This window comes from Macaca nemestrina, chromosome 1 (assembly GCF_043159975.1).
Source record: "Macaca nemestrina isolate mMacNem1 chromosome 1, mMacNem.hap1, whole genome shotgun sequence".
Taxonomy (NCBI): domain Eukaryota; kingdom Metazoa; phylum Chordata; class Mammalia; order Primates; family Cercopithecidae; genus Macaca; species Macaca nemestrina.
The window spans coordinates 164,031,436-164,057,713 of NC_092125.1; the positions used below are offsets into that span (position 1 = coordinate 164,031,436).

General features: G+C 33.9%; 1 protein-coding gene across 11 annotated transcripts in view; it reads right to left on the reverse strand.

Moving 5' to 3' along the window:
* The window catches only part of LOC105498361 (leucine rich repeat containing 7), a 571,142-nt gene that overhangs the window by 520,754 nt on the left and 24,110 nt on the right, over positions 1-26,278 (reverse strand). The gene's annotated exons all lie outside the window — the stretch shown is intronic.

The window sequence follows — 26,278 nt, forward strand, 5'->3', positions numbered from 1 at the left end:
CTTTTCCAATATTTGGTAAAACTATTACTAGTGATAACTTGGAAAGCAGGCACCAGCTTACAATATCATATAGCTTTAGGCAAAGTGATGAGAAAATATCAACATGATCATGTGTGTTGAATGGTATTGCTGTTTTAAGTAGAATATTACTAGAAAGAGTTGAGCTCAAAACAAGAATTGGCAGGTTTCATTAGCAGAAATAATGGGGAAGAAGAAGTTCATAAATCTGAAGCCTTGAAGGAATTTTAAAACCAACTGCTTATAGGCTCCTTGCAATAAAAAATAAGACCAAAAACAATTGTCGCTGAGTCTAGGTCGACTAAGACAGCTTTCATAGCAAAGATGGAACAAAGGATATAGCCTCTCCAACTATGTCTGATGGTCTCATGTAGCAGTGATTAAGTAGAGAGACACTGGAATGTAGACGAAAGAACTTTGGGTATAGTTGCTGAAACAGAATTGACTGAAATAAAATAGATCAAAAGCTTACTAAGTTCTCAAGGAAATTGTGTAGCCAAAGAAACTAGGAACCTGAAACTTTGGTATTCAGATAACTCTCTGGCCTCAATACCAGCATGAGCCAGATGCAGGCTGCAAATATTGGGCAGCCCTCAAGAAAGGAACAGTCCCAGTGCTTTGATCAGATCTGGTAATGGAGAGTAATGGAAAAAGAACTTCCCAGAGCTTGGAGCCAGAGTTCCTGCGGGGGAAAAAATGAGGTAAGTGTGTTCTTACATAGCAGAATTGAACTCTAATTAAGGGACACCACTCCTTTAAACCACCACCACCGTAGTAGGGATCTTCCCATTTTGTCTAATCAGATTTCATAATTGTTATGGACCAGTGTCTTCCATTATTTCTCTATCTTAGAGAGAGTTCCTATGATGTCCCTCTGATTATGACCCAACATTGTTTATTGTCATCATGCATGGGGCTGTGGATTAATACTCTTTTTAGTTTGTGGGCTGCAGGCCCACGTTCTGCCAGTTCTCCATAAGGAGAACTGTCTGTTATCCAAGTAGCTATATGTTGACCTGGATCCAGTGGCTAAATGCAATCTTGGATTAACTTCCTTGAGGAGGAGTTTGAGTACACCCTATGAGTGGGAAGAAGAGTAAAACAGATACATGAAGTCAGGAAGAGCAGACTGCAACAGGTACTGCTAGTGCTTATACTAAATGACTACTGTAAAGGCCCAGATGCTGAGTCCTGCAGACAAAATCATTTCCTCCACTTGTAGACTCCAGCTCCCATAAAGTCTGAGTAGTTCTGATTTTTGTTTTACTCTAAGTGTATAACAACCTTCAACTCACAAAGATTTTTGCACCACACTCTATCCTTTTTACTAATACATTCTTCTTACAAATGACTCCCAAAAATATTCTAAACTTTTTTAAAATTGGAGGTTCAAAAACTGTTGATTGAGAAACTACTAGTGCCAGGCATTGTAGCAAGTGCTGGTGATACAATGGTAAGCAAATCCGATGTGGTCCCTCCTCTCATATAAATAATATTATTGCTTTGGCTGACATATTTGCATTTGACTCAATTTGCATTATATGCCATACTAGTCCTGCTTAATACTGAACCCCAAATTCTAACTGCTGCGACTCATATTCCAATATAATTTGCACATCCATTCAATTATCACAGCTGTGAGTCAAATATTTGAAAGAGAGGCATTAACAATGAAACTGACCACTACAATTCTCAGCCATGTTACAGATTAGAAATTGAATTTCTTTGACATGCAGCTTGGGATATATAGATGCAGGATTACAAATGCAAATACGTTATGGAAATTAAATTCTTCTCAAAGGACAATGAATTACCTTGACTTCTAACATTTGAATTTTATCTAGTGATATAAAGTTAGGCACAAGTTCTGACAGAATTTCTTCATGAACATATGTTCCTCTCACTTTCCAGCAGTATATTCAAAACATCGAAGTTTGATTGGTTGTAAATAAATGATTCATTGTAGGACAATTCCTAAGTTACTCACATTGCCCTTACTGTAGCCTATTCCTTGCCATTTTGAAAATGCCCTTCTCCTATGAAATATACCACTCATTTCTCTAGAGGCCTAGCAAGGTTGACATTTTTGACAGCATATCTTTAAGGCAGAGCCTAAACTAAGCTGGTCACTCATGAGCAATGTGGAATATTTTAAGTGAAACTTATTTTCTAATAGTAGTCTGTCTCAGCTTTATGTTATCATCTTTCCTCATCATAAGGTCCATAAATGTTTCAAGTCATCAAGCCATTGGAAAGAAACATTTTACATTAAGTTTTCTATAATATAATAATGATAACTTTAAATAAAAGGTTGCTGAAACTTTGATTGCTTAATTGAGGAAGCAAACTCACAAAAAGCTTGAAGGCTTCACTATGCTATCTTATAGAATACTTTTACTAAAAATTTTATTATGAAGGTACTATTATAGATTTATGTACAGTATAGTACTAGCAATTTTAATTTTAATAGAGAATAATTGAGCTATTAATCATTTTCAAATGTAAGTGCAAAAGCTAGGCATATTTATTTAAAGTAACCCAAAATACCTAGGTTTTACCAATGAAAAATTAATTTCCCAGACATCTAAAATTGACATTAATTTTTATTTATTGCATTATGATTACAACATTGAAGACTGTTTTAAGTAAATATGATATTTACTGTAAGCGTATTAAGAACAGGTATTAAGAATTGTGCTTTCTTGTATACTTCACAATATTAACATGACATTGGTTTTATAAATGGTAGTACAGATATAGTTGTTGAATTCCTTTGATAAACACATTTAAAATTTGCCTTGTCTTTTTCACTACAGTAAATTAATAGAAATCTGGGTAATACATAATTGGTGATTAAGCTCCATCCCCTGACCAGCTCTGAAGGAGTGAAAATTCATGTCTTCCTTATGGTGGAGCGTAAGTGGGAAGTTTAGCTGTAGGAAGGGATTGCTTCCTGATCATTTGAGATTTTCCAATTCAGTATGTGGTTCATTATGAACTGTATAAATTTTTTAATCTTTAATTATACTAATTATGCTAAAATAGTGATTTTCATTAACCTCACAGTAACCCAAATCTGAATTTTGTACAATTGAATCTTTTGAACCCTTTCTTCTCAAATTTCTTGGTTTATTAACAATTATATGTATATACATGTATACAAAATTGCATGTATATGTAGACTCTTTCATCTCGTTTCAAGACTGTATTTAGCTTAAAATAAATCCACTTATGGTGGCTTAAATTTTAAAAAGCCTTATTTTTCTCACATGATTAGAATTCTGAAAGTAGAAAGCTGTTGGCATTGATTGAGTAGCTCAACAATGTCAACTCCATGTTGTCTGTTATTATGCTGTTTTTTTCCCCTCAAGATGGCTAATGCAACTTTCTTTCAACATGAGAAGGGAGAAGGAACCTTATCAACAGTCCCTGCTTCTATTACAAGGAAGGCAAAAACATTCTAAGAAACTCCTAGTAGTCTTCTGCTGGAGTTTCATTGATCAGAACTGTTGCTGCAAACCTGACCCTGGCTCCAAGGGAAGCTGAGGAAATGAGGAATTAATTTTTGTATGAGGAAAGGGAGATGGAAATAAGATAAAAAATTCTTAAAAAGAAATTAATTTTTATTCCCTAAATGGAAGTGGTGAGGGATAGGGAGACTAAGAGTGTTTGCTATAAAAGTGTTTATAAATTCTTCACAAAAGGGATTGTTGGTGATAAAATTTAACAATAATTTTAAAGCAGAGATAATTACATGGATTTATAGTTCAGCATATTTATATTTAGTCTGATTGTTTAATGCCAAATATTTGGCTCAAAGATGGAAAAAGGAGAAGAAAATTATCCCAGGCTCTTGCAAAACCACAAATAAAAATATACTTCAGCTAGTTTTATCCTGTTAGATGGGATAGGTTGTGAAGGTATCTATATGTTACACCGAGAGACTTTTTCTAGAACCCATGCCTAGTTTGTAAATTTGGGGCAAATTATTTCTAGTCAGTCAAGAAATTAGAGTTGCCTGGTGTCGTTAGGAATTTCACACATAGCCATAGTAAGTAGATACGTTGCATTTTACAAATAAGAGAGATAACAAATGTTGTTAAGTTTCTGTATCCCTTAAGTCACACAGAAGTTAACAGGAAAGCCAAGATAAGTAAATCAGTGCCAAGAAAGGAAACATGAATGAAGACAATGAAAGTTGCCTAAGGGTGATTTTAAATTGCTCCTGTTCTTGCACAAAAGAGCACAGTCCAAATTGGTATTTGGTCAATGATACCAACGTGCCTCAGAGGCCAGGGCAAATAAGAGTTTTATCTGTCTACAGTACTAATAAGTAAAAATGAACACATTCCCCAGCTGATTTGCATTCAGTTTCAGTGGCAAAGAAAATAGCGATACACAGTTATCATGTACTCCAGGGGTGTACTCTAATTGTATTTGATATTGCTTGAAATAAATTGAAAATGGGACTGCATTTGGAAATTGTTTGTCTTAATGAAAAGTTTATTATTTTGTTCCTGGTGTTTGTCTTTACAATAAAATCTGAGGAGAGGACCTGTGTCTGTGCCATTCATTTTCCATTGTTATCACATGTGCCACTTCAAGCACAAAGGTGATTACCAAATATTCCTGGTAATGTAAATAAACCAATAAAATTTTTCAATGAAGAGTTTATGTTTGTATATAATGTACCCATGTGTATTTAATGAACATGAAATAAAAAGTGTGCAGATTTGTCAAGAACATAGCTATTAGATGTATGATTAGATGAATATTTTCAAATTTCTGAAATTTTATGAATGATAATTATGTTATCACAATTGTAGGTTAGATAAATGTTATTATATTGTCTTATTACTCCCTATTGTTTTCCAGGCTTTTAATAAAATCCATAATTGTCTTTCATTGTTCTCTGTTATTTGATATGTACTTTTTCTGCCATTTATTCTGCAAGTGTAACCTAATGGCACAAAGACACATTTCCAGAATAATTCTTTTCTAACTTCCTCCCATAAGCCAGTTATAATGGTTTGAGGCAATCCATCAGTAGTTATCAAAATGCTTCTGTTTGCCAAATCTAGAAACATGTTGCTTTGCCCAACATTTGAAATATACATCCACTTAATGAGCAAGTATTTCAAATCAAATGTTTCCACTATATGCCAGTCATTGTGCTATGGGCTGAGAATATAACAGTGAACGACACATTCTCTCTCTGACCTCACCACTTGGGAATGCAGTTAAAGAAGGCCACTTCATTGAACACAGTGTAGTAAACAACAACAGAGATGCATGAGCATTCAGCGGTATCTTTTGAGAGGCACCTTATACAGACTGGAAGGTGATACTTGAGGTGAAAACCATAGGATAAGTGCTGTGGACTTAATGTGCCCCCATAAATTCATACGCTGAAATCCTCACCTCCAATGTAATGATGCTGATATGTAGAGGTGAGGCCTTTGGGAAGTAGGTAATTAGGTCATAGGATGGAGCCCTCATGAATGGAATTATGTCCTTATAAGAGACCTGAGAGAGCTTGTCGGTTCTTTCTCTGATCTCTGCCAGATTAAATAAGATAAAATGAGAAGATGGCCATCTGCAAGCCAGGAAGGAGGGCCCTCACTAGACACAGGATCTGCTGGCACCTTGACTTTGGACTTCCTAGTGTCCTGGAACTGTGAGAAATGTTTGCTGTCTACACCATCTAGTGTATGCCATACTTGTCATAGCAGGCCAAACTGGCTAACACAGTGATGGAAGGTTCATTAAGTGAAGATGGGTGGGGTAGGTAAGATTATTTCAGGAGATGAAGTACCATGTAAAAAAGTCAAGGAGTGAAAAAAAATATGTCACATAGAGAACCTGAATTTGTTTAGTGTGGCTAGAGCTTGTAATAGGGGGAGTAGAAGGATAAGCCTTCGTTTTAGCACTATTTGCTATGTGATCTTGGGCAAGTTACTTGACCGTGTTAAGTTATTTGAACCCCGAAGCCTCAGTCTCTTCATTTGTATAGGAAAGATAATAATATATTGAATATAGAATTTTAAAAATGACTTTATATGTATATACATAGGTTTCAGTTATGGTTACAAAATTAAAGTCAAAACATTAGAACTTACTTAGGTAAGTTACAGTATATGGTATAAAATACACAAATTAATTAAAAAAAGACACTTCTTTGCACCAATATCCAGAAATTCCTTACATGTTCCTTCACCATTATGGGCATTCCCTTAACTCAAAAGAAAGCTTCTATGACAGCAACAAGAGTTTTAGAATAAACCTAATATTCCACCTTCCTTATATTGAATATAAGAACATTATATTGTCCTTATATTCATGCTAGGCTGTAGCCACTTTCTATTAATGAAACTCAGTATATTAAAGCACACAGCAGAATGTCTAATAACCTAATTGTCTTTAATTCATGAATATTCAAGTATTTTCAAGTTATTGGGATACTGAGTCTAGCAAAATAAAATAGAAAGTTATATAAAATACAATTATTATTGATTGCAAGAAAGCATAAGTGATGATTTTTAAATTTCATATCAGATCAAGTTTTGATATAGTAGCGTTAATTCTTAAAGTCTGAAAAATATATAGTATACTATTTTATTGCAGAAAACACTGGTTTGGTATATTATTTTAATTTCAGCTTTGCTGAAATACATTTATTCACTTTTAATGCAATATAAATCAATGATATTAGGGTAGCATAGGAATTATTCTAAGACATCATTAAATGTGGGTGACATAGAAAAGCAAAGGGAAAATCACAAAGGAAAATACAGTCGATTCTCAATATGCATAGCTTACAAATTTATGTAGCTTCCTACTGGCAAGAAGTAATTTGTACCTCAAAATCAATGCTTGTGACACTTTCATGGTCATTTGTGGACATGTGCATGCAAAAAACAGTAGAATATTTGAATCATTCAATGTGCACATTTCCAGCTGAGGTTGGCTAAGATGATGCTTTGTTTTCTTGTGTCATCCTGTTATAAACAAATATCCTTTTCCAGATTTTTAGTGCCACATTGTTGCTTCCTGTGCTTTTTTTGTTGGAGACTCCACCTTTGAAAACAGCTATCAAACATGATGCTGAAGTACTGTCTAGTGTTGCTAAGAGCAAAAAGGGTGCCATGTGCCTTAAGGAGACAATGTGTGTGTTAGGTAAGCTTGATTCAGGCATGAGTTGTAGCATTGTTGGACATGAGTTCAACATTAATTAATCAGCAAAATATATGAAATGAAGTGTCTTTAAACAGGAACACATAAAACAAGATTGGGTTTTGATCAGTTAATGAACATATAGTGGCTAAAGGCTTGCAGGAAACTAAACCTGTATTTCCTTTAAGAGCAATGATTCAGTACTCACTCATTCAGTATTTCCTATAGCAACATTTCAGAATATAACTACCACTTTATGAAACACAACTTGATAGAACATGATTAGAATTAATTGTACTGACCTATGTTATCTCACATTATTTAAAAAATTAATATAAATCCAAAAGAAGGTAAATAAGGTAAAAGGCAAATGACAACCTAGAAAAATATTTACAATACTTAAGAAAGCAAAGGTTTAATACTGACAATATATGACAAAAAAAAGGTGGGAAAATAAAGTATATTAAAACTGAGTGACTTTAACTTAACTTTTGATAAATCATAGTCAAAATCATTGGTCAAAAGTTTCAAAAGTATTAGTGGGAAACTTAAAGTTTAAAAAAGCTGTTGACATAAGCGTTTTGAGAATGAAAACACCATGTTTTTACTTGCCTTTTGTTGAATTCAATTTAGCAAATATCTATATATATTTACACAAATACTTTAATTAAATTTATATCTAGTCTATATCTTGTCATCATAAAGTTGCATTTTGCCTCAGTGTGTTTAATAAGAAAAGCAAAGGTCTTTCCTATGATAGATTTAATTAAAAAATCAAGGACTGTTGGTATGTAATTCTCAGTCTGCAGATATTTATTATTGAAAACTGTATTTGTTAAAATATTTGGTATAGAAAAGTATGGTTTTTTTCTTAGGTTTGTGAAATATTTTTGCCCTGGAGATGAATATACTTACCAATCTTGTAACAGTTGACCACTACATGTTATAATCAATTAGCCTAGCATAGAAAAAATGTGTTTTCTTGTTACATTAAGCACATTTTTAAAAGTGTTGTCTCTTAAAAATGTCCTATGTAAAAAATTCAATATATCACTAATTTAATTACATTAAAATACAACAAAATATTTATTCTTCCACAACAGCAAATATTATGATGAACAAAAGGCAAAGAAGCGATTTACAAAGGCACTTTAAAGGCCAATAAGCATGTTTAAAAAATCAAAATTACTAGTAATCATAAACATAGAAAACAACAAGAAGTCATCAATTTCAGGCTAAGGGGAGAAAAAGGAAGTGGGAGACACAGACTAAAGGACATGTGCCTGAACCCAATGACCAATCTTGTCTCACTGAAAATGGTTATGCAATTATGCTACTTCCTAACACGGTATACAACACCATAGATAAAATATTCTTGCCAAAGAAAAACTGATTTTGAATCTCATTGAGCTTTTAGATCTAACCATCAGTTCACAGGAGAAAAGGAGGGAAAAAAGAACAGGTTGAACACTACCATGAAGGATTAGTCAGATCTAGGGTAATGAACATGCTTTAGAAAAAAAAAGATCCTCTTTCTTCAACAAATAAATTGCAAGAAAGAAAAAGACAAGAGCCCATTATAGAGTCCAGTTCTTATCTGTCAGAGATACACACTGAAACACTTGTTGGTGAAATGATATGGTATTATATCAGGATTTTCTTTAAAATATTATAGTAAGCAAAATAAATACCAACATAGGCGAAACAAGAGTAATAAAATGGTGATCACTATTGAAGATAGCTGATTGGACATAGTGGGTCCATTTTAACATTCTTTCTACTTTTTGGTTATAAATGTAAAAACTGTGAAAAACACTCTGGAATACAGCTTATAAAATGTCAGTTGTATGAGTCATCTCATTTCTAGGCATTATTCTATGTAAACAATGGGTAAGAATGTTCAATGTTTTATTGTTGCATTGTATATTTAAAAGAAACAATCTATCAGAAGATATAGATAAAATAGATATATATTACTAATTAAAAATTGTAACTTAGAAGAGCAGCTCTCTCATTGACTAAAACAGGGCTTTAAAATTAAGTAGACAGGTTCAAATAGCATCTGTTCCATGTACCAGTTGAACCCCATCACATATGTTATTTAACTCATTTAAGCATCAACTTTTTAATCCATAAGGTGGTAATTATAATAGTACACATATTAACAAGATATATTTAGAGTTCAGTGTCATCAGTATTCATTTCTGATAAACAGTGGTGGGGTCATTTTTATTTTTTTCTTTCTTTCTTGCAGTTTTACTTTATTTCCTCTATCTGTGTATATATATATGAAAAAAATTAAGATAATCTAATAAATTTATTTCATCTCAATTTCATACAATAAAACTTTTCATTAGCTGAGATTAGAATAATATATAGATTAACATATTAAATCATTTTCTACCATTGTTGTGTCTAATTAATCACCTTCATGAATACATGGATGTGAGTCAGATTTAAATAACTGGAGTATATCATACTTTCTGAATGTAAAGATCAAAAGCAATATTCTAAGAACTCTAATAAACAGATTTGCCCAAGGTCAAATTGTGAAGTCCATAGTCTCCCTCCATTCTTTCTCTTTGCTTTTACAGACTAGTTTTTCTCCCATCCAAACTACAAAGCTGGGTGCTTTCAAGCTGCTTCTGCTCATCTTTCAAATATCCCATTATCTGGACATTTTTTTCCATGGAGAAATGTCAATTTTATAAAATCATATCATATTAGGTAATATGAACATATTTTCTGTTAAATGCATGTTTTTCTGTATAAAATTATAGATATATAATTATATATATGTGTGTGCATATATGTGTATATATGTATATATGTGTGTATATATATGCTATATGTATATATATGTATACATATAGCAACTTATAGGAGATGCTAGTCCTTACTTTAAAGTTACTTAGGTAAAATATTTGGTAAAATAAAGGATTTTTAATGTCAGAGTTCTTACATCTCTTGTCCACTTCTGTATGTCAATCATTCAGCAAAATGTCCAGCCTGTTTAAGCACTTAACAAATACAACTGAATTTGTTAAAGAAGCTGTAAAGAAATTATGTTAGGAACTGAATATGGCAAGGTGACTGGTCTGTGGTACTTTTTTATTAAGTGATTTTAAGGTATTATGGGACACTTACTGGCTGAGTTAGGCTCTGCCTGCACTGGCTGGCAGCATGATCTTCTCATGTGACTACCTCTCAGCCAGCCAGTGGGCAACTGCTGCAGACAATTCTAAATACCCTGGCAGAAGTCCTAGGTGACTGGAGATGATGCCATAGTCTTGGTGCCCAGGGATATGCTAACAGGCTTGCAGAGCCTTGGAATTTAAAGGGGAAGAGGGCTGTGGCAGAAGTGGTGACCAAAAGAGAAAATGACCAAGAAAAGCTGCCTTAAAAAAGCCCTTTCAGATTAGCCTTGAAGACTAAAAGAAATGAATAAAAACTTGGCAGAAATTGGTAAATGACCAATTTTTTGTAGATATGCTATGCTAAATAATCACAACACTTGTATATTATTGAAAATTAGTTGGACAACAATAGAATGTTAGTTTCAGATTTGGGAAATGGAAAACCCAAAGTGAGGTAAGTCCAAGATATAATCCAACACGAGAAAAGAATGTTACTACTCCCCACGTCAGCTGTTTGCTTTAAAAGATAAACATATTTCAGAAGAAATAGAAGATCGTGCTCAAAACCAGGAAATGTGTCCCTTTGAAATGGGCTCCAACAGTAATGACAACTCCAAGGTTCATTTGGGAAGGGTTAACACAAGTTCCTCTTCAGGAAACTGACCTTCTAGGATAAGGAATATCATTCCAAATAGAAGAGTCAATACTTGCTATTCCTCAGGACAAACCAAAAATTGATATTGACTATTCTAGTTGAACATAATCTACTGACAATGTCTTTGATAGACCTGTATCTAATCTAGTCATTTGGCAGGAAAATGTTTTCAATGGGAAAAAATTAGATTTACTGGGCTTCTAGTAAACACACGCACACTAGAAAATGTAGAACAAAATGTTTTACAATGAAATAAGGACAAAATTAACCCATCATCAAGGCTGATTCACCTAGGAAGACTTATAAATCAAAAGAAGTCATTTTTGATACTAAATATGAACAAGCAAAAACTAAGCTTAGAGATGCATAAGGCAGAAAAAATAGCAGCTGGAACAAATCAAAATGTATATCAAGGTATAAATGGTACAAAAATGAAAATTTAAAAACCTTTCTAAAAATATTGGGAGGGGCCTGTCATTTTTAGCAATGCTTACAATTTTAACTTTGTATCCTATCACTCCTTTATAATAAAATAAAATGAGAAATTATTCCAAAAGGGAAGAAAGTAGCAATGAGTCTGAGATAAGCCCCAGTGTTCAAGTCCAGGAGATTATTACAATGACTTTTACTTGCCTACAAAAACATACACAAGTACATCCAAAATCTTGCCAAATAATCAGACAGGAGCCTAATTACTATGCTTCCATCCAGAAGAGCACTAAAACATACTTAATTTGGGTTTTAAAATATAGAAAACTAGACTGAATACTCCAAACCAACAAAAATTCGTATCCCTGGACCACCCGAAACTCTTCAGTCACCTCATTTCATTCTGAAGAGTATCACCATTGTCTATTTATCTCCTATAGCCAAATCATAAAACCAAATCTTTTCCCAAAACATAATGAAGCCCAGCATTGGCAACCTAAGTAGGTGCACAGCCAGCATGAACTATAAGGAACCCAAACTCACTTTGACACTGACAAGATGGTATCTTTTAAAATTTGTGTTTCTTGAAATCTTCTATTTCCCAATAATTTAAAGAAAACTCCAAAAAGGAAAGTATTAACCAAATGCAATGATGCCTTTGTTGGATGTTGTTGCAATTCATTCTACACCTACCCCCTCCCCCATATTACTCAAGGAAAGAATCTATGATACTACACAAGTAGGTCAAACTGCCATGGACTCTATAGCTCATGAACACTTCGTCAAAATTATACTTTACCTTAAGCCTTTAATAAATCTAGGTTTATTTTTCCTTTGAAATATAAATAGCTGGACTTGTGTACTGTAATAGAGATTTCATATACTAATTTAAAACTCTTTGTTTTAGTAAAAATGCATATTATAGTGACATCATTGGAAATTAATAAGATATTTTAATTATCAGCTTTTGGTACCTTATTTTTTTCCTTTGGTAGGATAAAGGAGAGTGAATGATTTTTGAAGATAGAAGATTTTTTAAAAACTCTTTATTATGATATTTGAGCAAAGTAAATCCTTGACATTTAGAGGAGGGTTCATCCTAAGTTGCTTGTGAATCCTTTATACCATTGTTATATTTCTCAGACAAAATGTATGACATCATAATTAGAGAACTGATGTTTTTTTAGGCTCGGGGTGGTCTGATTAGCTTTGAACCAGCTCTAAAGATACACCGTTCAGTGTGATGCCTCAGCAAAACCAGATTATTGTGCTATGGAATTTCTGAAGAGCTCCTTATTTAGTAAAAAATCTCAAATGCTGAATGTGTGAATGCTAAGGGCATTTTGTACTTGCATGAAAGGGAATTAGCTCAGTACAGAAAGTTTGAGACATGTATAAATACATATGCATTTAAAGCAACTGTATTTTATCCATTTAAAAAGAACAATACAATTATTTGAAAGATTAAAAAGTGACTTTTAGTTTGACTTAAGTTTTTTAGATAATATTACTCTAACTTTCTGGCCTAGCATTAGAATCATTCCTTACCTCTGGCACACTTTATTTTCCAGTCGTAACTCTCATTGAGTCCTAAAATAACCCTACAATCTAGTCAAAGTAGATTTTCATTCTAAATAAATAAATAAAAACTCAAGTCCTCTTACTTCAATGTATGTATGTGTGTTTTCTGTAGCATATGTTTATTTCTTCTTGGTCTATTAAAATACTTTCTATATTTTAAGGTCCAAATGAAATGTCCCCTTTTCTAGGAACTGTGCCAGTACCTGAGCCAGTTGTGGATTTTCTCCATCTAATCAAAACTATCATCACATAGCACTTACCCAGTAGCATCAATCATGATTATCCATATATACATTGCATGTCCCTTAACAGAACTAACTACTTTTAAAGATGAGATTATGCCTTGTTAATTTTTGCATTCTCTATGACATGCAGTAAGTGCCCTGCACAAAGCAAGTTCTCAATAGCTTTGTTGAATGCATTTTATGTATTTAATAGAATCATCCAGGTCAATGAGGACAATCATCCTGTATTAGTCTGTTCTCACGCTGCTAATAAAGACATACCCCAGAATAGGTAATTTATAAAGAAAAAGAGGTTTTATGGACCCACAGTTTTACATGGCTGAAGAGGCCTCACAATCATGGTGGAAGGCAAAGGAGGAACAAAGGCACATCTTACATAGCAGCAGTCAAGAGAGCTTGTGTACGGGGACTCTCCTTTATAAAACCATCAGATCTCATGAGACTTATTCACTATCACGAGAACAGCATGGAAAAGATCCCATGATTCAATTACCTCCCACGAGGTTTCTCCCACGACATGTGGGAATTATGGGAGCTACAATTCAAGATGAGATTTGGGTGGGGACACAGCCACACCATATCACACCCTCACCAAGGTGAGAAGATAACTGCCTAGCCAGACAGCCTAGCCAATCACTCTGACATTCAATGGGGTATCACATCTTAAAACCAGATTGTTCTCACACTTTTGCTGAAAGACTAGTTTTAATATTTTGTTATATGTGCATGAAGTGTCTTTTCTAGTTTATTTGTGTAATGTCATTAGTAGTAAATAGCTTAACTTTCTTTTACAGAGTGGACACTTCTTAATTTTTATTTTCTTATCTTACAAATCTTAAAGTGGCAAGAAATTCCTTAGAGCCACCCTAATATGTGCTACCAGCTTAAATCTAATGTAAGCAAACCCAGGGGAATGTGAAAAAAATATTGGTAGATTTAGAACTACTTAAAAACAATTGCAGCAAAACTCATAAAACAATAAAAGCTGATGCCAAAAATATCACATTCCTTCACCAAAACTCAATCTATCATGTGTGTTACTCTCTTGGGGTTCTGTTCTCTGCTGGAGCTAATCCAATCAACTAAATCACTAAATCAAGTTAAGGCATTAATGAATTAATGTTTTTCTAGTTTCATGTTTTGAATAAAACAGCAGACTTCTATAATTTATCTGCCTCTCACCAATCAAGAGAACTATTTAGGGGATTTTATAAGGTATAAATTCTTTTAAAGGGCCAATACATAACTTCATATTATTTTTTATTGACACATTTAAAATGAAGAATCATTTTGTTTTGAAGACCAAAAATAAAACGGTAGTATTTAACTTTGTGGGCTAGGATAGAATATGGAATGACTTGGCCAAATAATGTAAAATTAGCAGATTATACAATTTTTGAGAGGTTTGGAGTTTTAGATTTTGAATTTGAACAATTCATCTATGTAAATTCCTAGAGAAAACAACATAGAAGCCGTAGCTTGCCTTTTTAAAAAGTCCCAAGCATACAATTCATTTCCCCAGGTCTGAAGAAAAGGAAACAAAATCTTAAAATATTCAAGAGTTTGATAAAGTAAAAAAAAAAGCAATTTATAAATCTGATTTTTGAATGTTTTACACTATTCATATATTTGAAGAATTATTCACTTATTTTTTATTAAATTTTTAGGAATGAAAAATAGAACTACATTTTAATATCAAAAATGTGTCAAACTTCTAAGGATAAAGGAAGAAAAAGGCATGAGCAAAGCAACCGTCAATGGGAGTGGTTATTATGCTTCCTACCTTGTCATCTACATTCTGGTATTTCAAATAATATAAAATAAATGTAAAAGAAAATAAGAAATTGGAAGGTTATCAAAGAGTTATTACAAAAGAATACAATTATTTTTCAGCTACAGCGTACAAAACATCTAGCCTCTAGAATCTAAAAAGCAATAATTAAAGTAAGAATTTCTACTTATTTTTTTCTAATAACCTTACATTTCTATTAGTTTTCTGGATTAAGATATTAGACAAATAGGATATCTATTTGTATAATATCCATAAAAAAGATCTAGCAGAATGCTACTTCAGTAATAAAAGTTAATATGAATTACAGTATATGTAGAAATTATCACTTTATGTAACAAAAGCTTTATAAAATGTAACAACTATAACATACTAAATTATATGCAAAACACTTCATACGTAAACTCTTTTCCTAAGATGCAAGGGAGCACTTCTGTTTCTCACAACCATCATCAGCATTACCAAATGTTACCAGGATAATGTAATTAACAAAAGGTATTCATGAATTCTCTCTAAGCTATATATCTGCAGTGGATTGAATAATTGCCTCAAAAAATATGACCAAGTCCTAACTTCTGGTATCTGTGCATATAACTTTATTTGGGAATAGGGTTTTTAAATCTTGGGATGAGGTCATGCTGGATTTATGGTGAGTGCTGAATCCAATCATAAGTATCCATGTAAGAGAGAAAAAGAGAAAAGACATAAAGGGGAAAAGCCATGTGAAGACAGAGTTAGCAATTGGAATAATGCATGTATAGTCATGCTTCACTTAACACCGGGAATACATTTGAAGAAATGTGTTTTAGGCAATTTTGTTAGTGTGCGAACCTCTCAGAATAAAGCGTACTCACACAAACCTAGATCTCATAGGCTACTACACACCTAGGCTATAAACCTGTACAGCAGGTTACTATACTGAATATTGTAGGCAATTGTAACATAATGGTATTTGTGTATCTAAATTTATCTTAACATAAAAAGATAAAGTAAGAATAAGGTATTATAATCTTATGGGATCACTGCTGTGTATGCCACAAATTGCTAACCTGAACATCATTATATGGTGCATGACTGTGTAACCCAATGATTCTCAAGCCACCAACAGCTAGGAGAGAGGCATGGAACAGACTGATTCTCTCTTGGAGCTTAAACCTGTTAACACCATAATTTCAAACTTCTGGTCACCAGAACTATGAAAGAATACATTTTTGTTGGTTTTAGCCACCCAGTTTGTGATGACTTGCTATGATAGCCCTAGAAAACTAAATACTATGATAGCATAGAGCAAAGTTTTAACCTTAGTAATAAACACCAATAATTTTAAAATCAGCTTTATTTTTACAAAATTTTATTTAAAATGTTCCATTTTAAGACTTTGTAAAATAATATGTATAGTAGCATTAGCTGTCTACCACTTGAAAGACTCATTAGTTTATTCCAAAGGACATTTACTGTCTTGTAGTTACTTTGTATACAATATTTTAATGCAAAGCTACAGTCAACCTTGCACTGCTGTTTAGGAATGTTACTTTTGTCATCAATACCATTGGTTGATTATGAAAGTGTAAAAAAATGAAATGTATGTATTAGATTGAATCCATTTGGAGAAAACAGAAAGATTCTGGAAAATTTTAAATTGAATGACAGAAGACAGAGCATCTGGGTTCTGTTCTTGTTCTGACATTTTAAAGTCATGTGAACATAAAAGTAACTGAGTCTCAATTTATTTACTTGTAAAGTAAAACTGATAGAATTTGCCCCTCCAACTTCTTAAGATTCTCTTTGAACCAAATGACGGGCATATAAGAATGTTTTATACGTTGTTGGAGTTACATACTTCAAAGTTTTCCTATTTAAATAATGTTTTTATCAAAAAACTACAAAGAAAATACACGTGTGAACCAGTGGAGGTACCCTTACAAAACTGAATTCAGCTGTCCTAAAGCAGCAGGGTGCAAAACTAATACTTTAGACTAACACATTTTAAATTTGAAAATGCTCTGGGCCTCAAAAGAATATGTGTATTCACTTTATCCTTGTTAATAAGCAAAAAAGAGGATACTATAAAAGAGGTCAGTGGCCTAACCCAATATTTTTTATTTTCCCATGTTAACCTGGAAAAAGTTTTATATATTGATATTTGTTTTAAACATATTTATCATTAATAAATCAAAGATTAAATTGTTAAATTAAAAATGGCCTTATTGACTGGGGAAAATACTGATCTAAGTAACTTTGTAAATGAAAAGAGCCTATAATACTAAATGTATAAGTAACCACACAGAAGCATTATCCTCTAGTTGAGAAAATAGGCTCTCACAAAGATATGACTGAAAAGTTCTGAAATCATTATACATGTATATTCAGATTTAAATATTGAAAGATGGATGGTGGATGTTGGAAACCAGTTTTCTTACTGTCGGACAGGGAGGTTACAGACAAGCAAAAGGGGGAGGCTAGAATGATCCACGCAGTAATGGTTTAGAGTTGGAAACAGTATGAACTCATGTTTGGCTGATACAGACACAGATGATTATAAACAGAAATATTTCTGAATATGTGTATCTATACATTTTATTATACACACATATATTTCCTTGCTTTGTCAGTGGAGAGGTCCTGGAAGCAATGACACATAGCAATAGTACACCTAGTGTCCTGATCTTGGTTTTTTAATACCATTCTTTAATAAAAAGAACCAGAGGCCGGGCGCGGTGGCTCACGCCTGTAATCCCAGCACTTTGGGAGGCCAAGGCAGGCAGATCACCTGAGGTCAGAAGTTCAAGACCAGCCTGGCCAACATGTTAAACCCCCTCTGTACTAAAAGTATAAAAATTAGCTGGGCATGGTGGCAGGTGCCTGTAATTCCAGCTACTCAGGAGGTTGAGGCAGGAGAATAGCTCGAACCCAGGAGGCAGAGGTTGGAGTGAGCCGAGAGTGCACCATTGCACTCCAGCCTGGGTGACAAGAGCGAAACTCCGTCTCAAAAAAAAAGAACCGGAGATCCTTGGAGAAATGGCTAATTCTAAGACTGGAGCAGAAAATAAATACAAGATAAGCCTGGCGTATCTTGTACTGCCCATGATGTAAGAAAGTTATTATAAGAAAAAGGCATGGGGAAAGTCAAAGGGGCATAGCAGTCAAATGAAGAGCAGTGAATAGTGAAAGTTGGAACAAGGTGTGCTATACAATAAACAAAGTACTATTAGATTATAACTCAAAATATAAAGTCAACATCAATGGACCCTACTGATATAAATGGTACTTTACCTCTCTTGTCTTCCTCTCAAAACCCTAGTCTAATTATGAGAACAAAAATAACACAATCCCAGTTAAGGACAATTCTAAAAAAATACCTGCACAGTACACATCACAACTGTCAAGGTCATTACAAATATGCAACATTGAAAACCTGTCAGAGCCAAGAGGAGCCTATGGCAACAAGATGACTAAGGGCAATGTGGTATCCTGGATGATTCCCTGGGACAGAAGAAAGGACGCTCAGTAGAAACTAAGGAAGTCTGACCAAAATATGGATTTTAGTTAATAATATCTCAATAATAGTTCATTAACTGTGATAAATGTATCATACTAATACACGATAATAAAGGGGAAATTGGGTTTAGGGTGATATGGGAACACCCTGTAATATCTGCAATTTTTCTATAAATCTAAATGTATTTTAAAATAAAAAGTTTAATAAATTTTTCTAAGAATTGCTTTGCCTGACATATAAGGTAAAGCCTAGAGGTGGAGTGGCTCTAGACTTAGTCTAATCTATGTTTCAAAATTTTTATCACAAGGAACTAGGTAGCTTCCATCTGCCCATTCTGCCCAAAGTGGCAGTTTATTTTCTCTGTGTCTTCTTAGGAGTGAGTAAACAGTTTTTGCAGACCTCCTTTCAAGTCTCAGAACTGGGTTTAAACCAATCTTTGGCAAAGAGACTGGAATGGCAACGTTTGAGCTAGAACAACCATGATTTATCCTGGAGGTCAAAATAGATTTATCCTTCCCCAGGACTTGTGGGGAAGGAAAGATATCCAAATAAAATCGGAGCTCTGCCAGCAAGGAAGAAAAAGGGACTGGATGGCACGCAGATGACCAGCTATGTCTGCTGCCATCCCAGAACCAAGCAAATGGAAGCCAAGCTATATAACCCAAGCTTCAACTTCTATCAGTTTTCACTTATAGTACGTTGCTTCTAATTTGTCACATGTGACTCCCTGATGCAAATTATTTTCTAAAGCTTATATAATCAGAAATCTTATTTTAGATTTTATTTATAATGAGTTTTAAAAATACTGGTAAATAGCTTACAAAATGGCTTAGGACATAAAGACTAGAGTTCATTCTATGCTCTATCTAGTCCCCTGTTATAAATTATCTCATGAGAACAGAAGGTCTCAAGGAATGCAGTCAAGTTTCCAGTGAAATTTTAGCTTGTACTTATGCTCACGGACTAAAGGAAAATTGCATCAAGATAAGTGGCAAGAAAGTTGCCAGTCTGCATCTTCAGGTATACACAATTACTTTTGGCACATGGAACAAAAGGAAAAGAACATGTACCGCAAAGAAATGGGTGTAAACCTCAACTATATTCCATCCTACTTGTGTGATCCTAGACCTATTACTTATCCTGTCTGACCCTTTATTTTAATTATAAAACTGAGATAATGTCTACCTCATTCCTGTGTGGCATACATCAGCTAGTGGTACACATACATGCTGTTTTTCTTTTTTCTACTTTATAGGGATTCTTCCTAGAGCTTCAGTTACATTTGAGCCAATTATTATGCCTCATTTGTCATGCTAGGTAAGGTGGGAAATGTGTGAACAAAATAGATGAATTCCTTGATGACCTGAAATAGTCTGAAACATATGGATATTTAAAAAAAGTAGAAGCCTCAAATGGGACCAAAGTGAATAATGTTCCGTAGAAATATTTGGAACATGAAATTTACAGAATGTTGGATTATTGACTTTGCTGATGGGATCCTCGATTTAACTGATTGCATGCAATATCCCTTTGTACTGAGAAACATTTTTGTCTGGAAACATGCTGGAATGTGTGACGGTTAAATTTATGGGTCAACTGACTAGATCATGGTGCCTATATATTTGGTCAAACATTCTGTGAAATTGTTTTTTGGATGAAATGAACATTTAAATCAATGGACTTTGAATAAAGCAGATTACACGTCATAATGTGGGTGGGCCTCATCTGATTAGGTGAAGGACTTCATAGAAAATGATTGACTTCTCCTAGCAAGAACGAATTCTGCCAGTAGACTACCTTTGGACCCACACACTCTTCCCTGAGTCTCCACAACCCACTCTATCCTGTGAGCAAAACCTCCACAATCATGTGAGCCAATTTCTTAAAATAAATCTCTCTCTCTCTAGATAGATATATCTAAATATATGTATTCATATTTCAGGCCATAATTGTACTACTGATTTTGCCCAAGATCCTGCCATCACTACTTATTTTAGTTTGTTTAAACCAGATCAAAACATACTTTCTGATGCTTTACCATAGACTATATTCCTCAAAGTTTAGTCTCGGGATCATAGGTAAATGAAGCTTCATTAGCTGACACTCTATAGCAGCAGAGTAGAAAAAGCCCACACCTCATTAGAAAGCTGGAATTTAGTTACCTGTGACTAAACCCATCTTTCCAGGTATGCATTAGCAGACAGGACAACACACTCAGCTTTAAATCTATTCAAGTATATATTAGCAGGATTTTGCTCAACAAATCATTTTATGTCTCTTTAAAAATTCTGTTTGGTAGATGAAAGGAGTCTCTCCTAGAATATTCTCTAGTGATTATTTTGAGAGGTAAGTTGAGTCTTTCTTGTTTCCACTGTCCCTATTTTCTATTACGATGATTTAAATGAGATCACAAATACTTGTAAGGATGCAAGCTGCAAATAAAATGATCATATTGCTGCATGTTATTGCATGATGCTAATTCTTTGAATTAATACCCTAGTACTCTATTTTGAAGTTACAGGTAAATGGCCATCCTGTGAAATGGATGTCAGTCTAGAAGAATGACCCTCGGATAGCTCTACTTTGTATCTTCACATCCATTCTGAAACCTGCCACTTTGGGGTTTCCAATCAATAAATTTTTTGAGTCCACAGCAATTTATTGAGATTTATTATGGATCAGGCATTTTCTTAGGTGCTAGAGACATTACGCTTGATGCCAGGATTCAAATTCAATCTGGAAGATGTATTGCTCAAATTATAGCTAGTGAGATCAGTCTCATTTAATGGAAATTTTTTATTTATAGCATGTGGTAGAAACCTAGAAGAGTGGGAAAACTGTGAGTAATAGTATATACTATTTATTGGTGTTTATTTTGTTTTAGGCAACATATTAAGGTCTTTACATATATTATCTCTAACTCACATAATGATTCTTCAGATAGATATCCTTGTTCTACAGATAAAGAACCTGAGACTCAGCAAAATTGAATAACCCATCCAAGGTTAGCTAGAATGTGGTGGAATAAGATTAGTTCCCAGGCCAATCTGACTCCTGTCTTTTACTCCTTCTCCTAGTCCTCCTCTCTGTTAATATAGACACTGAAACTATGTTTAAAATTGAAAGATAAACCTAAAAGTAAATGTCATAAGACACTTACTATCACATATAGACTTATTTTTATTTGATCATTCATTTGATTACTGCTCCAATAAGAGGGGAAAATATTGGAAAATGGAAACTCGGAAAGTAAATATTTATTAATTTTGATTTTTCAGTTATATAATCAGTGAAAATTTGAATTAATATCTGAAGTTAATCATTCTCTGCCTGCCTCACCAACACAGTAAGTGACTGACACCAGATTGTTCTCACTCAATACACTGAAATTAGCTCTGCGTATATCAAATGCAACCAACTGATGCCAGTGAAAGAGGGGAAAGAGGAACACGGCTCACTTTATAATCACACACTGCACAATGAATCTGAAGTCCATTCATGGGTGAACTTGTGGGAATTCATTTGATATCATCTGCCGTCCATTTTGCTCTCAAAATAGGTACAAGGAAATGTTTTAAAGTACGTTTTAATTCTAAAGGAGAAGATAAGTCGTCTAGCTTTTAGCTAAATCTTGTGACAGATTTTCCAATATTCCAATGATTGACTTCCAGTTCACTTAAGATGAAAGAAATAGTTTGTCCCACTTAAAGCTTAACATGTATTTGTAACCACAATTTAGTTATAAAACAGGTTCTCTCTCTGAGATACTTCTGTGGATACTATTGTTTACATCAGGTAGTTTATCGTCAGAATTTAGAGCACGTTGTTATGTACCAGTTTGCTTATGCCTCAATTGACCTCTGGGAAGAAGTAAGTATTATCACATTTATATACAGGAATCTAGGCACAGGGACATTCCATTATGGTGAGACAGCTGTTGCACAATCATTAACAATAAAGGCTCTGGAGCTAAATTTCCAGGGTTTCGTTCCGGTTTAATCCCTTAGTATGCTTTGTGACCTTGATCAAGTTATCTAACCTCTCTGGATTTTTAACTTTTTTATCCAAAAAAGTTAGTGACATTAGTATTGCTGCAAAGAGCAAAGGAGATAATCTTCTTAAACTAGTTGGAATAATGCTGGTGCTCTTCTTATAATGGACTCGCCTGTGAACAGAAAACAAAAAGTCTTATGCTTTAAAGCACCTGGGCAGTCCTTCTTCTGCAGATGTAGACTCACAGGTATCATCATCCTGTGAGTAATTAAGGATAATTATATAAAAGATTCATGTAAAAAGTAATTAAATTCTCATGTCAAATCACACAAGCTACTTTATATGCGACAGTTTAACAGTCTACGAGTAGGCAATCACTCACTCGGTATGTTACTAAATTTTTTTTTAAGATAAAAATATGTGCTTTATTGCAAAAGCTGAGGAAGTTAAGGAAAAGTGACTGGAGACTTAAATGGTATAATTGTAGGTAAGTACTTTCAAGAGGTAAATGCTGGGATATCTGTACGGTCTTCATAATACACCATAATATATTATTGAAGTACCATCTGGCAGACTGAATTGTTGTTGAAATGAGGAATGCCATGCATCATTTCACCACATCTGACATGCTGTGAAGTCAGTACAAGTTAAACTTTACTAAATGTGGTAGTGTCCATTAGCACAGTTAGGAAAGCAAAGGCAGGGAAAATAAGGTTGTAAAGTTAGTACTTGCAGCAGAGTAACCACTATTGAAAAAAATACGAGTTACTAGGAAGCTGTTGTTTCAGTAGTGGCTGAAGGCCAGACTTCCCAGGGTTTAAAACCCAGCCCCAACAGTTATCAACTGTAGATCTTCAGCAAGTTGCTTAACATTATTTGTTTGTTCGTTTGTTTATTGAGAAGGAGTCTCTCTCTGGAGCCAGGCTGGAGTGCAATGGTGTGATCTCGGCTCACTGCAAACTCCACCTCCCGGGTTCAAGCAATTCTCATGCCTCAGCCTCCTGAGTAGCTGGGATTACAGGTGCCCACTACCATGCCCTGCTAATTTTTGTATTTTTACTAGAGACGGGGTTTCACCATGCTGGCCAGGATGATCTCGATCTCTTGACCTTGGAGTCCACCTGCCTCAGCCTCTCAAAGTGCTGGGATTGCTTAACATTCTTGGGTCCTAGTTTCTTCATTTGAAAAGTGGACACATTGATAGTGCCTGTCTCATAACCCAGCTGTGAGGTTTAAATGAGTTGGTCTATATTCAATGTTTAAAGAAGTTGCCTGATATACAGTAAGCACTAAAAAAAAAAAAAAAAAAAAAAAAGTAACAATGATCATTTTTACAAAATGCTTTGTAGGTAATGTCATATTCTATGTATGTTAATAATAAAGGGACTGATGAACAAACTTCATTTTTTCATATAGTTTAGGTAGCATGTCTTCCAGGTTGAGTAAGAGTCAGTCAAACAAACAGGTAACAAAGTCACCGAGGAGAGAAACAGCGTGAGGGGATATTCAATGCAAGATGATGATTTGACCACATCTAGGTTTTAGAAAGATACCCGTTAGCACCAGAGACTATGACTTGGAGGGGAAAAATATGAGTGGCAGAAAGACCAGTAAAGATGCAACTGGAATATTTCAGCCTAGAGATTATGAGGATCTGGTTATGAGAAATTACTAGTATACTAATAATAAGATAATAGCATGAGTGTGAAAGTCTGTATGGATGCAGTATGGACAGGACTTAGTATAGAATATAGGAATGGAAGGAGAGGGAAATTCAATATCAAGCCCCAAGAGGCAGGCAATAAAAGTAATTCCAAAGCCATTTCAGAATGATTAGGATCTGTAACAGAATTAGCATCAAAGCAGAGCTGTCCTCGGGGCTACTTTGAAGAAGAAAACATGAGAATAGTCATGTGATCGTTTATATCTGGAATGCTTGCCAAATAAAACTGGTCTCAATAAACACTAAAAATTACTATAATCCTTTTTGAAAATAAATTAATGGTACATATAAAAAGTCATAAAATTGTTCATAATCTAACTTACTAGAGTTTTTCTTCTAATAAATTATCTCAATGAGTTTACAATGAGGGTATAAAGAGCAGCGTACACAAAGATGCAATTTGGTAATTACTAATGATAGGGAAAATGTCTGTGTAGTCTGGATATCCATTTAGACTAAATGGGTATGTAGTATGTCAACTTCATTGAATGTGATACAGACAGTAAAAATTAATATTTTAATAACTCCTACTAATTATTGAGTTCAATATATTAGACACTTTATTTTATCCATCCATCTCAATACACCACAGCACAAATTGTCATCTCCATTTTAAAAGGAAAGAAAATAGCTGCAGAAAATTAAGAAAATTTTCCAAGCTCTCCCAGCTTATGAGTGGCAAAGACTCAGGAGATACTGCCTAGGGATAGATTGTATTAAGGGAGTTAGGGTCAATTGTGTGTATTCGTGGTTGTAGGAAGTTCCCAGCCTCTGCTTCCACAGATAGGAAATAACAGAACATAGATTCAGACTCAGATCGGGTTTACTTGACTACAAAACCTGTGTTCTGAACATCCGGCTCACAAATTATTGTTTAAATGACAAAAGTTGAAAATCATGCCCAGTCTCTGATTTCAAATGTAAATATGTACACCTTAAAAGGCAGATAAAAGAAGAATACATGAGATGAAAACTGCTGTGTTTTGCAAGTTTTAAAGATTTCCTTATTGTTGCAATTTGGTGTTACAAAAACAGAGCATTTAAAAACAAGAGAATATTAAGGTTAAGAAAAAAATGAAAATCATATGAGAATACTTACATATTTTATAGTATATCTCACACACTCAAATCTTTTGCTGACACCTTGAACTGTCAGTATATTTTTGAAAATCAATCAGAATATTTATCGAATATCTCCTATTTGCTTAGGAATAAATCTGAAATATCCCTTCAACCACTTGTGAATTGGTTCTAAAAGCAAAACTATAAAAACAATAAAAAAAAACAAAGCATGTGTTAGACGTCCTAATATTGTTTTGTTATTACTAAATCCATTTGGATTCTACTGTAGGTTTTTCATGATCTTACTTTATTTTTCATGAATTTGCTTATAATAGAATATGACTTTTTATTTCTTAATTAAATTCTAATGAGATTTCTTAATAATTCAAATTTTAAAAAATGCTCTTCTTTATGTTTCATTACTCAGCCTGTCTTCCATGCTATACACTACAAATTCAAACAAATTTAATTCTCTGAAGCTGATTCTCTGAAAAACCTATATACAGAATTAAACAAATATTAATTAGAAACACTTGTTTAGAAGTGAGACGCATGGCCAGGATCAGCTATATTTGAACTTTTACAATATATGAGAATTAAACTTGCATTGTGTGGGTGTGTTTAAAATATTTATGTAAAAAAAAATGCTAAAAATTCGGAGACATTAGAAGGTATCCTTCAAGTGTCAGGATTCCCAGGTTTGGATCCTAGCTTTGCCTTTTAAGACCTGGCAAAAAATTACTCATCTTCCCCAAGCACTCATTCACACATTCCTTATTTGCAAAATTGGGAATATAAATTTTGCTTTTTCCCAGATATGTTGTGAAGCTTAAGTACTTGTATGTGTTAGGTATATACTGAATTATATCTGGTAAATGAAAATATTAGCTGTTATCGCTAAATCTAAAAGTAAAAGGCTTAGCATTTCTACTCCTATGATACATTCTTAAACTTCCACAATTTCCCCTAAATGC